Raw genomic sequence first — 14,501 nt, 5'->3', positions numbered from 1 at the left:
CTGGTTTCACTGGAACAGATCCTTAGTCCCGGTCCCAACTGCTTTGCAGACGCCACAAAATTGTTCTAATGTGTCAACCCAGTTACAGGGGAATCCTTGGATAGTGGAAAGCCAGCATGGCCAGTTCTATGCCACTCTTCCTCTTGCCCGCAATGTAGGGGGAAGAGGCAGTGGGGCTAGAGTGCCTGGTGAAAGTGACCCCATGATCCACTGCAGCCAGCATAACACAGAGCAGCCCTTAAGCTTAGTATTGCTCTAATGTGGCAACCTAGTTACCAGGGACAAGCAGGGAGAACTGGAAGTCCTGGCACAGGCAAGGAACTATGATGTGATTGGAGTAACAGACTTGGTGGGATAACTCACATGATTGGAGTACTGTCATGGATGGATATAAACTGTTCAGGAAGGACAGGCAGTGGAGAAAAGGTGGGGGAGTTGCGCTGTATGTAAGAGAACAGTATGACTGCTCAGAGCTCCGGTATGAAACTGCAGAAAAACCTGAGAGTCTCTGGATTAAGTTTAGAAGTGTGAGCAACAAGGGTGATGTCGTGGTGGAAGTCTGCTATAGACCAGGGGGATGAGATGGACGAGGCTTTCTTCCGGCATCTAACAGAAGTTACTAGATCGCAGGCCCTGGTTCTCATGGGAGACTTTAATCACCCTGATATCTGCTGGGAGAGCAATACAGCGGTGCACAGACAATCCAGGAAGTTTTTGGAGAGCATAGGGGACAATTTCCTGGTGTAAGTGATGGAGGAACCAACTAGGGGCAGAGCTCTTCTTGACCTGCTGCTTACAAACCAGGAAGAATTAGTAGGGGAAGCAAAAGTGGATGGGAACCTGGGAGGCAGTGACCATGAGATGGTCGAGTTCAGGATCCTCACACAAGGAAGAAAGGAGAGCAGCAGTATACGGACCCTGGACTTCAGAAAAGCAGACTTTGACTCCCTTAGGGAACTGATGGGCAGGATTTGGAGAGGGATCGCTCAGTAGTTTGAGCATCGGCCTGCTAAACCTAGTGTTGTGAGTTCAATCCTTGAGAGGGCCACTTAGGGATCCGGAACAAAATCAATACTTGGTCCTGCTAGTGAAGGCAGGGGGCTGGACTCGATGATCTTTCAGGGTCCCTTCCAGTTCTATGAGATAGGTATATCTCCATTTAAATAAAAAAATCCTCTGGGAGAATAATGATGGGCAAAGGAGTCCAGGAGAGCTGGCTGTATTTTAAAGAATCCTTATTGAGGTTGCAGGAACAAACCATCCCGATGTGTAGAAAGAATAGTAAATATGGCAGGCAACCAGCTTGGATTAACAGTGAAATCCTTGCTGATCTTAAACGCAAAAAAGAAGCTTACAAGAAGTGGAAGATTGGACAAATGACCAGGGAGGAATATAAAAATATTGCTCAGGCATGCAGGAGTGAAATCAGGAAGGCCAAATCACACTTGGAGTTGCAGCTAGCAAGAGATGTTAAGAGTAACAAGAAGGGTTTCTTCAGGTATGTTAGCAACAAGAAGAAAGTCAAGGAAAGTGTGGGCCCCTTCCTGAATGAGGGAGGCAACCTAGTGACAGAGGATGTGGAAGAAGCTAATGTACTCAATGCTTTTTTTGCCTCTGTCTTCACGAACAAGGTCAACTCCCAGACTGCTGCACTGAACAACACAGCATGGGAAGGAGATGACCAGCCCTCTGTGGAAAAAGAAGTGGTTCGGGACTAGTTAGAAAAGCTGGATGAGCACAAATCCATGGGGCCAGTTGCGCTGCTAAAGGAGTTGGTGGATGTGATTGCAGAGCCATTGGCCATTATCTTTGAAAACTCATGGCTATCGGGGGAGGTCCTGGATGACTGGAAAAAGGCTAATGAAGTGCCCATCTTTAAAAAAGGGAAGGAGGAGGATCCGGGGAACTATAAACCAGTCAGCCTCAACTCAGTCCCTGGAAAAATCATGGAGGAGGTCCTCAAGGAATCAATCCTGAAGCACTTAGAGGAGAGGAAAGTGATCAGGAACAGTCAGCATGGATTCACCAAGGGCAAGTCATGCCTGACTAACCTAATTGCCTTCTATGAGGAGATAACTGGCTCTGTGGATGAGGGGAAAGCAGTGGATGTGTTATTCCTTGACTTTAGCAAAGCTTTTGATATGGCCTCCCACAGTATTCTTGCCGGCAAGTTAAAGAAGTATTGGCTGGATGAATGGACTATAAGGTGGATAGAAAGCTGGCTAGATCGTCAGGCTCAATGGGTAGTAATCAATGGCTCCACGTCTAGTTGGCAGCCGGTTTCAAGTGGAGTGCCCCAAGGGTCGGTTTTGTTCAATATCTTCATTAATGATCTGGAGGATAGTGTGGATTGCACCCTCAGCAAGTTTGCAGATTACATTAAACTAGGAGGAATGGTAGATACGCTGGAGGGTAGGGATACGATACAGAGGGACCTAGACAAATTAGAGGATTGGGCAAAAGAAACTTGATGAGGTTCAACAAGGACAAGTGCAGAGTCCTGCACCTAGGACGGAAGAATCCCATGCACCACTACAGAATAGGGACCGAATGACTAGGCAGCAGTTCTGCAGAAAAGGACCTAAGGGTTACAGTGGATGGGAAGCTGGATATGAGTCGATAGGGTGCCCTTATCGCCAAGAAGGCTAACTACATTTTGGGCTGTATAAGTAGGGGCATTGCCAGTGGATCAAGAGACATGATCATTCCCCTCTATTCGACATTTGTGAGGCCTCACAAATGTCGTACTGTGTCCAGTTTTGGGCCCCACACTACAAGAAGGATGTGGAAAAATTGGAAAGATTCCAGTGGAAGGCAACAAAAATTATTAGGGGGCTGGAGCACATGACTTATGAGGAGAGGTTGAGGGAACTGGGATTGTTTAGTCTGCAGAAGAGAAGAATGAGGGGGGATTTAATAGCTGCTTTCAACTACCTGAAAGAGGGTCCCAAAGAGGATGGATCTAGACTGATCTCAGTGGTAGCAGATGACAGAACAAATTGCAATGGGGGAGGTTTAGGTTGGATATTAGGAAAAACTTTTTCACTAGGAGGATGGTGAAGCACTGGAATGGGTTACCTAGGGAGGTGGTGGAATCTCCTTCCTTAGAGGTTTTTAAGGTCAGGCTTGACAAAGCCCAGGCTGGGATGATTTAGTTGGGAATTGGTCCTGCTTTGAGCAGGGGGTTGGACTAGATCACTTCTTGAGGTCCCGTCCAACCCTGATATTCTATGATTCTATGACCTCAAAGTTAACTTTGAGCTACCTTCCCATCCCCTCTGGATTTGACCCTCTATTTTCAACTTTCTTCTTCCTTCTGAAAAATGTCCCCTCCTTTTTGATTAGTGAGTTGTTTATTAACCAATCCCAATTTCTACTCTATGACAAGTAGTTTTGATTAATAGTTTTCAACCTATTGGCTCTTTTGAACTATCAGCTCTAAATATTCATTAATTGTATTATGCAATTGGTCGCTTACATCAAATAGCATTTTCCCCCTCTTCCTGCCTAGATGATGAGGCATTGGTGTAGTGGTTTTAAAAAAAGGAGTTGGTAAACTAAATTCTATATTCCACAAATGAGGAGTGGGTAAACTCAGTTCAATCTCTACTACATAAATGTGACTAGGTTGAAAAAAGTGAATGGTGAACAGCAAGCCTCTGGAAATGAAATTTGAGATGAATAAACTTTCCTGCTAAAATTTGTGAACATCAACAATTGCAAAAATTCTCTGCTACCCAGAGATCATCTGAATACTCACAGCAAATACAGTCTCATGAGCCCTGATGAACTGCACTTGCCATCTGTATTTACAACAAAAAAAATCACAAAACATTTTTAATGATCAGCCAGCACTAATTTTAATGTTCCCCCAAACTGAACACTTTTCATAATTATTCTTTAGTAGTAGGGAAATTGTTCCACCTACATAGCAGAATGAAATATACATTCCAGATATCCAAGAGACTGATTGTAAACACTATTTTAATTGTACAGGACTCATTCAGACAGGTAATGTCTTTAGTTCCTGCCTAGAGCCCTGATTCAATAAATTGCATACTTAAGTCCAGCCCTATTCAGGACAGCACTTCAGTATATGATTAACTTTAACCATGTGCTTAAGTTTCATTGACTTTTCAACAGGATTTCAGCACATGCTTAAAGTTAAGAATATGCTTAAATAATGTTCTAAATAGGGATTTTTTTTTAATTAAGCCTAAATTTTTATGTTATTTATAAGAAAATCATCTAGAACATCTTGATGTGCAAATTGTATGTGCTTAGCCGAAGCTTCACTTTGAGGTCACGCCTCCTCCAAAGTGTTAGTTCACAAGCTTCATGTTCCTTAGTATGTGTGGGTAGAGGATTCTCTCTTAAAGCTGAAAATCACAGTCCTGTACAGAGTGTAGATTATACGGTCTGGTGGTTGATACATGTATTACACTGCTGCTGTATGACATTTGACATTGCACTGCGTGTAGTTTGATATATAGATTATATTTCCACTGTACAGGATTTGGTGCACATGGTACACTTCCATTCTGAAAGATGTGGGACACAATTAATTGTGAACAATTATCCAGGACATATACCCCTTTGTCTGTTATGAATTATCCAGCACACAATCACAATTTTTTACAAATGTGTTTGTTACTGGCAAGTCTTTGACAAATAATTCAGAGTATATATATCAGCTGATGAATAGTGTACAAACTGTACCACATATTTGATAGTCACCGTTCAGTATTCAACATATGGGATTGGCTACCTAATTTATATGATATTGTTTCTGTTCCCTGAACGGATGGCCAAGGGAGGAGGGAGAAGAGTATATTTGGAATGGGAGGCTGAAGGGATGCGGGAGATACCCACAACACTATCTTTATTGCTTCTCATTGGCAAGCCACAGCACAGGGTACAGAACTTAAACAGCATAGGCTGAAACTGCCAGTGCAGAAGCACAGCTGCAGCTCAAGCTGATCAATTTTATGTGCTAAGGGCCTGATTCTCCATTCACTTACACCACTGTAAATCAGGAGTGACTCTACTGAAGTCAATGAAGTAACACCACTGTAAATGAAATTGGGGCCAGCTTTCCAGCTCCTCTCCTTGTTTTCAGTAATGAGGAAGGCAGGGCTGCCCATGGGAGTTATAAATGAGAGAGAGCCCCAAGGCTCAGGAGAGTTCAGGAGCCAGAGTTATTACAGGGAGAGAAAAGGGCTGAGGACATCTAGAAAAGGAGAGCAGAGCTGGGCTGGGAGCTTCATGGGTGGGATGCCACTAAAGGAGGGAGTGGTGAGAGTTCTCAAGCTAAGCGGTGGAGCCAGATCAGGCTGGTGAAAAGAGAACACAGGAAGTCAATGGGGAGTCACCTACAAACTTCCCCAGGCCGGTAAACCATGGCCAGAGGGCTGAAGGCTGAGAGTAGCAGAAGGAGATGCTTGCTGGGTCTAAGCCAGAGAACTGAAGCCAGAGGGCCAGGGAGGGCTGAAGACTGGGGAATGATGGAGGGTATGATATTGAGTGAGAACTACAACCACACCTGAGAGGGAAACAGAGAAGAGAAGCACCCCAGCTAAAGAGGCTGGGGTGAGGTGTGGTAAGAGACCCTAAGCCATAACTGAGAGGTGAGTCATGGTGAGAGACATCAAAACTGTACCTGAGACACTAAGTGGGTGAGAAATGCTGGAGCTGTACTTGCTGCATCAGACTGTTGGGACTTGAAATACTGTTTGGACTGTGCTAAGGAATTCTAGATTATGGTTGGGGGATTTCTATAATAAATGAACCCCACAACGGTTTATTTACATTCAGAAAGCTTGCATGGAGTTACTGGATCTTCTGGAAGAAGGAAGCTGAGGCAGGAGGCTGCTTGCTGGGCTATCCTGTGGCCAGAAGGAGACACACTAGAGGCAGCAGCAAAGAATCCTGTGGCACCTTATAGACTAACCTAATACCCACTTCGTCGGATGCAATTCACCCACGAAAGTGCATGCTCCAAAACGTCTGTTAGTCTATAAGGTGCCACAGGATTCTTTGCTGCTTTTACAGATCCAGACTAACACGGCTACCCCTCTGATACTAGAGGCAGCAACTCTGACAGGCCAATATAAGTGAGAAGAAAATCAGAACTTTTTTTAGTTTCTAACATTCTGTTACAAAATAATCACAGTGGCTGATGGTGCACATTGTTTTCATACATATGTATTAAATGAAGGTGACAAATATAAAAATAAGTACAGCAGAGCTGTGGTGGTATATGTTGAGTTACACCAAGTACAAATGCTAATAAAAATTACAGTATATTAATGACATTTTCTTTATAATTTTGTCCTATTTGACCCAACTTTCCTCAAATAGCTCAGCTATTCATCTGCAGGTGGTAACTCCTTCCATTCCTCTTTATTCTTGTTTGTTTTTTCTTGTCAATCACATTTCCATACATGGCATTTAGTTCTGCAAGCATAGCGACTAGGTGAGTTTACTGTCTGAAGTCACAAACATTTTAAACAAAATTTGTTGACCTTTGTGTAAATTCAGTAAATCGAGATATTTTCCTAACTCCATAGTAGTAGGAATTTAGGGGGACATGTCTCTGAAATTACTTCAGTGACCAGAAGCTATACAATTTGGGACAAACCCAGAAGATAAATATATGATTCACTATACCATGGCACCCTCTCCAGTATTGTCTTCTGAAATTTCTATCTATTTTATTTTGCAAGTCTAGGGTGTAAAAATATTTACCCATCGTTTTCCCCTGGCATTCTCTCCAGGCCTAGACCAAAGTCCACTGAAGTCAGTCAATGGAAAGACTGACTTCACTGAACTTTGGATCAAGTCCTCGATGAAGGGAAACATGTACAGTTCATAATGGATAGTATTATATCCTTCCAATGCTCTAAAGAGATTTGCTGGCTCATTTCCTTTTCCCAGCCTAACCTATTGTCAATATTACCCTGAAGTTTTGTAGGCAGTGGCGGGGGGAAGTCCATACAACTTACTTATTTGTGTTTTCTTATAATTATCTTATTGTTTCCTGACATTAAGTCACTCACTCTCTCACTCTCCAGTTTATCCCTGCTGCTATGGATCAGGATGTAGGCAATCTTACTAGTAGTCAGAGCAGGAGTCAGATATAAGGGGCAAAGCAGGCATCCAGGTTGAGGAACAAAACCAAGGGTCAGTACCAGAGTCAATTGCCAGTTACCAGAGCCAGGAATAAAACCTGAGTTAGAACCAGAAATTGAAGCTGAAGGTCAGAGCCAAAGTCAGAGGCCAAATGCCGGAGCCAAGGGTGAATCCAGAGTCAGGGTCAGAGTCAGGACTGGTAACTGAGGACTGGATGTGAGACATAAGGGCAGGAGGAGAGGTAAGGCTCAAGCGTGTTAGACACAGGAGCTGAGCAGGAGGCTGGCACAAGCAGAAAACCACCTTGTTGTTCATACAAACTTCCTGTTCCTTCTCCTGGCTTAAATAGCATATTTGGACCAATCAGTGGAGCTGGTGTGACAGTCTATACTCTTATGTTCACCCTTTTTACAAGACTATGATCAATTTTGTACAAAGTGTGCCTTGTGAGGTATCATTTGAAAACTCATAGTGTGCTGATCATTACTGTCCTGGTAAAATATGTGTGGCTACGTTGTACGTAAAGTTATACGATTCTACAGTATGACTTCACTGAGACATAGCCCAAGTTTAGAGGAACAAATCAGTTCCTCAAAGACAAAAAGCAAACTGACATCTCAGCCTGGTGTCAGCGTAATCAAATAGAAGATCACGTGGTTAAGCGGCCATTCTTTGGCAGGAAGAAGGATGAGAGTGAGAAATTTACATCTTGGCAATGGAACAGCTGGAATTTCCCATGCTAACAGACGCTCTGACTTCTGAACCTCAGCTGGACATGATTTTCAAAAAGGAAAATAACTCTAAGAAGTGAGAACAGAGGACAAAAATTATCTCTTCCTTCATCTCTACTCACAGCATCAACTACACTTGAAAGACAAAGGAAGCATCATTGGACTGGGAAGTGATCATGGCTGAAAGATTCAGCCAGTAAGACTGCTAGAGCATGTGTGAGAGAGATCCTTTGATTTGAATTAGCCTGTTAAGATAGCTATTAATTGCATCTTACCTTTTATTTTTTTGTAACCAAATTCTGACTTTTATGCTTCATTATCTGTAATCACTTATAATATATCTTTCTGTAGTTAATAAACTTGTTTTACTGTTTTATCTAAGCCAGTGTGTTTGGAATTAAGTGTTTGGGAGCTTCCATTTCACATAACAAAATTTGTGCATATTATTTTCTATTAATAAAATGATAGACTTTCTATGAGCTTGTATTGTCCAGGAGGGTATTGTGCAGTACAAGATACATATTTCTGGGGACAAGTCTGGGACTGGTCATTTGCTGGTGTCTCTCTGCAATATAATTCAGGAATGACTGGCTAGAGCACTCACATAATACAGCTGGGAGTGATTTTACCTGCTGGAGGCTGTTTGTGGGCAAACCAGGATTGGTTTCTCTCATAGCAAAGCAGTGTAAAAGGCACCCCAGGTTGGATAATTGAGAGGACATGGACGTCCATCAGTCCAGACTGTACCCTGGCTGATGTCATAGCTGGGCAATCCTCCAGCCAGAGCACCTATGGGTGATGCCTTGGCTGGGGCTACAGCCTTAGCAGCGTCTCAGCCCACCAGGTTTCAGTAGCCATTGGGTGGAAGCCAGGCTATGGTAGCTGTTTGGGGACTCTCAGTCTGGAGTTCAAGACCTAGACCCTCATCTCTAAAAGCAATGTAAATAGGAGTCTGAGAGAAGCATCTTTAGCAAGAAAACACTCATTCCCCATCTCTCCCACAAATAAAGGCTCCTTCCCAAATATCCATACAAAAAGCCTCTCCTCTCACACTAAAGTATTTCAGAAGTGTTGTGAAAGTAATTCATAATTTGATTAAATGCTTGCACGTATTGTGACAAAGTTCCTCCTCTACCTTGGTGGGTCCCGTGCTTATTGGCAGATTTGCTCACCTCAGTGATCTTCCCCACAGTCTGGATCAACTCCTCCTGTGTCTGATCAGGAGTTGGGAGGTTTGGGGGGAACCCAGGCCCGCCCTCTACTCCGGGTTCCAGCCCGGGGCCCTGTGGATTGCAACTGTCTATAGTGCCTCTTGTAACAGCTGCATGACAGCTACAACTCCCTGGGCTACTTCCCCATAGCCTCATCCAAACACCTTCTTTATCCTCACCACAGGACCTTCCTCCTGGCATCTGATAACACTTGTACTCCTTAGTCCTCCAGCAGCACACCCTCTCACTCTCAGCTCCTTGTGCCTCTTGCTCCCAGCTCCTCACATGCACTTCCTCTCCTCTAGCTCCTCCCTTCCCTGACTGGAGTGAGCTCCTTTTTAAACCCAGGTGCCCTGATTAGCCTGCCTTGATTGGCTGCAGGTGTTCTAATCAGCCTGGCTGCCTTAATTGGTTCTAGCAGGTTCCTGATTACTCTAGTGCAGCCCCTGCTCTGGTCACTCAGGAAACAGAAAACTACTCATCCAGTGACCAGTATATTTGCCCTCTACCAGACTCCTGTACCACACTGGTCTGGGTCTGTCACAATATTTTGTTCATAATATTCACCCAGCTCTATGGGCCTGTTATAATACAACTTAATGGGATCTGGTGCATGCACTATATTGGCACTGCATGGGATCTGGTGCATTCATTACCTGGTTACTGCATGTGACCCAATGCAGTTTTGTGTTGTACTTTTTGCATTAGAGCAATAAAAAAAGGAAAGAAAAACGACAATATTTTTGCATTTACTCGTATAGGTGTCATAGTTATTAAAACATTTGACCTTAAAGTCCCCTCTATGTGAAAATATCTGAGAGTCCATAAACATTCTGTGTACGTATGAGATAATGTGTGAAATTCATGCCTGTGTGATTTCACTGAAGTCAATACAGATACACATCAGTTTAAATCAGATTTGAATGTGGCTTAGTAATCTGGAAAGAGCAGCCATCTGTATGTATAGGAGCTAAAGGTTTAAAACAGCTCCTATTAAAGTCAATGAGAAAAATTCCATAAGGTTTATTGGTGCAGGTTCAATCTGTTCTCACACATGTTAATATATTCCCTCATGACAACCCTAGATTTTTCTTCCAAGACTGCAGAATGATTTCTTCATCTGCCACAATCAGTAGAGGAGAGACAGGTGACCCATCCGGCCCATTAACAGACATGCTCTGTTAGGATTGGATAAGGAAAGTGATTGACATGCACCAGGTGCTGCATTTAGTTCCAGGCTGTATCTCTCAGTTTAAATACATCATTGAGTAAAACTCAGCACGTACATTCCAGCTGCTTAATAGTGTAGCACTAGAGTAGACATGTCACATATACAAACATGTGCACCAAACAATATGGTGTGTAATTAGTATGAAGCTAACTGTTAATGACTAGATTCATTGTTCCTATAACAAGAACACATGCACTTAACAGAAAGATCTGAATTAACCACACATGGTTTCTGAAACTAAAATAAAACCAAATAAACAAAAACAAGTCCAGACCCTTAGAACACTGGAGGAGACAAGGGAGCCACTAAGAGACCTCCTCAGCACTCTACTCGACCACGCTGCATTTTAGCTTTCATTTCAATTAATTTAGTGATCCTGAATGGTGCCACACTAACAACCCTTGAGACTGAAGTCCTTTCTGAATCCAGATATATTCAGAGAGTGAATCTAAAAAAGTGCCCCAGGAACACCATGATAACATTTGCCAAAGCCTTAAAAAAAGAGTTGTAGAAACAGCTGCCAGGAGAACTGAATGGAAAGCTTATTGAGATGGGAGCGTAGAATGATAGTAATATTGATCTTTATTCATGTCATCGGGATTGGGTTTAATGCATTAGACCCCAGTCCAGCAAAGCGAATTTAAACACGAGTAGTCCATTTAACTTCAATATCACTACTCACACACTTCAGATTAAGCACATGCTTAAATAGATTGGGACTTCAGAAAATAAAGACCATGCAAAAATGGAAAGCCCAGTGAAAAAAATTAACATTATTCTATTTCAATAAAGCACATGTGAAATGGACAAAGAACTAGTTAACTGACAGATCTCAAAAAGTGATCATCAGTGAGGCATCCTCACTGAATAGAAGTGTTTCTAGTGGGGTTCTGCCGGGATCAGTAGTAGGCACAATGCTATTTAACATTTTCATCAATAATCTTTGTGTAGAGCAAGAGTTATCAAACTGGGGGTCGGGACCCCTCAAGGGGTTGTAAGGTTATTACATGGGAGATCACGAGCTGTCAACCCCCACCCCAAACCCTGCTTTGCCTCCAGCATTTATAATGGTGCTAAATATATTTTAAAAGTGTATTTAATTCATGGGGGGTGGGTTACACTCAGAGGCTTGCTATGTGAAAGGGGTCACCAGTACAAAAGTTTGAGAACCACTGGGAGCCAGTAGTCCATGCAAAGGAAGCTGTATGAGCAGCAGGAGAGTTTGTTTTCTTATTACAGTCAATTCTTGAGGCAGAGTTGCTCTCTGGGAAATGGACATTGGTGTTGGGCTGGGATTCCTGAAAGAAAAGCTTGCCTTGCATGCTGTTTATCCATCGCTGTTCCAGACCTGGTGTACTTATGTAAATAAACTAAGTCACACTTAGAATATACCCAGACTCGGCATCACTGATTTCTCCTTCTTTGGAAAGCCAACATGCAAGGCACTGAACATTTGTTACTGCTCAGTGCAGAAGCAATGCTGGTGTCAGAATGGGACATCTGTGTTGAAGATATAACACTATTATAGTCATGCTCGCAACATCCTAATGCAGAGAGCAGAGGGGCTTTCCCTTGTTGACAGCAGTATTTTGAAAGACAGCCAAAGAGGGACTGGGCATCCCAAAGATTACCTCTCTCCAGCACAAGGGCTATCATGGAAGTGAAACCCCTACAACCACTTCCACATCCAAGAAATAAAATGATAATGACTGAGGGAGCCTACACACTCTTTTTTAAAGGGTCTAATGCCATCAGTCCTTCTTTCCTGCTCCCATGGCGGCCACCTATCATACACATCTACAGCTATTGATGGGGAAACTAAGGAGCAGAGAGATAAAGTAACTTGCCCAGGTCACACAACAATTCAGTGGTTTACCCTGGAATAAATCCTTCCCAATCTTCTGACTCCCACTCCTGTGCTCTGGCTACTGAGCCATGCTGCCCTTTAGTATTAATTGTATTCCCTAGTATGGAATATATTGGTACTTAACAGAACAAAGGGAAGAAGTAAAATTAGCATAATTGAATATGCACTGTAAAGGGTCAGTCAAAAAAATGTAGTTATAAATGTTTTTAATATGATTTTAGCTGGGGGTTGGCTGTCAGAACAGTTCCTATCACCTGGAGCTGGATAAAATCGTTTCTAGTGAAATTGACAAATATACATTTTGCAGCTATCAATGTTTGGTGATGAAATTCACTTTGAAAATGCCAAACATTTTTAAATACAAAGTTTCCATACTTTTTAGTTAATATGTGCAAAGTTGTCATAATTTTGTAAATGTTCTGTATGTTTGGTAAGGTCTACATAATATCTTTTCTTATTTTCCCAGATATGAAATTCTATTTTTTGATTGATTTCATATGTTTGAGAAGCTGCTAAACATTCATCTGTTTTCATAAACCACAATATGAATTATTCTAGAAGACTGGATGTTTCAGGGGATTGAGAATGAGATATGGTATCATTTACCTCTGCATCACAGATTCATTTTCTCATCAGATGAGTAGTAACCAAGAGTTGTTATCTTTCATTCTTCAGTTTAACAGTTATGAAATGTAAACATACATAGTCTTCAACTTGAAGCCAATGGAGCTACACTTGTTTACACCAGCAGAGGATATGGACTATTCTTTTTGTTCTCCCCTCTAAATAATATTAAATTTATAGGTGTCATCTTTGCTGGAATTTGGAATTGTTTAGTATTATTGGAAGGTTTCACTTTTCCTGTGTGAAGATTAACCCTTTCCCCTCTTTGCTGATCCAGTCCTTTGATTGTTGTTTCAGTCATCTTTAAATTAACAAATGTCTGATTTTGTGGTTGAAACTATCCAAATTCCTAAGTATCCTAAGAGTGTGAGTCTGATTCTCTTCTTCCTTCGATTGTATATTTATTTCTTTAGTTAAAACATGTGGAATTAAACATTTCAGTCCAAATTATTTGCAAAGAAAATGATTAGAAACAAACTTAAAACTAGAAGGATCAAGATCAGAGGATGACTTCCAGGAAAAAACTACGGGAACAGTTCCACAAAGGGAGGGACAAATTATGTGGCAGAAGATTCAGTGATGGTTTAAACTACATGACCAAACCAAAATATGAGTAAAGGGAGAGCAATCAGGGATTTTTTTTTAAAAGAGGTGCGACAACTGGAAGAACAAACAGATATTTGGGAAGACAGAGACACACAAATGATAAGAGACAAGGTGGTGGGCGGGATAGTCATCACACAATAGAGCACACAGCAAGACTAACTAGAAGTGCAGATGAGAGGAAAGGATTCAGTGTTCCTCCTGAATGACGATGGAATGGAACAATCAAAGACGAAGTTAACAAGAGAGTTTATTTTCTGACTGCAGGTCTGCAAAGTGAGAAGGGAGAGGGTGTGCGCAAAGCAGGAAGAACAGAAACTGATACGGGACATAGATCATCTCGCTTGGTTATCTGCATTAGGGCAAAAAGATACCAACCACAACTGAAACTAGGCCTTGTCTACTCTGAGGTTTTTTCTGAAAAATCTCCCACAATTGCTGTAGCACAAGTATAGCTCCACTAATGTTAGTAACATAATTCCCAAAAGACACAGCTGCACTAGTGCATGAGTGCACACTATAGTCTAGACAGGACTTAGGCATTTTTACCACTGGTCACCCAGTGGTCACAACATCTGAGGCCTGCCTACACCACAGCTTCCATCAGTGCTACCACCTCTGGAGAGGCACCCATTAGGAATAAGAAAATGTCATTTTTTTCAATGAGAAGGTTCAGAGTTCCTCAGAAACAGGTGAAAGTGGAGGGGTTGTCCCCAGCAGGACTAGTTTGAGGAGAGAGAGAGAGAGATCAGGACAATTTGAGAAAGATGCATCTGTTGCAATCAGGAGCAGTTGGACAGGAGGGTCATAATTTGGGGCCGTTTGGGGAGTATTTTGTTTGTATGTCACCATCTGGGGCAGTTTGGAAGGTGTCCTGTGTCACAGGCAGGAACAGCCTGGGGATGTGTGGCACTGTCAGGAGCAGTTTGAGGGGTGTTGTGTGTCACAACTGGGAGTGTTTTGGGGGTGTCACAAGCAGCAGTGCCGGCTTTAGGAAGTGCGGGGCCCAATTCGAACAGTTTCGACGGGGCCCCGGCAGGGATGACTAAAACAAAAACACACACACACACACAGACACGCTAAAAAACACATGGGGCTTGTAC

The sequence above is a fragment of the Mauremys reevesii genome, linkage group 3 (assembly GCF_016161935.1).
Source record: "Mauremys reevesii isolate NIE-2019 linkage group 3, ASM1616193v1, whole genome shotgun sequence".
Lineage (NCBI taxonomy): Eukaryota > Metazoa > Chordata > Testudines > Geoemydidae > Mauremys > Mauremys reevesii.
Note: the sequence above shows the minus strand (reverse complement) of the source record.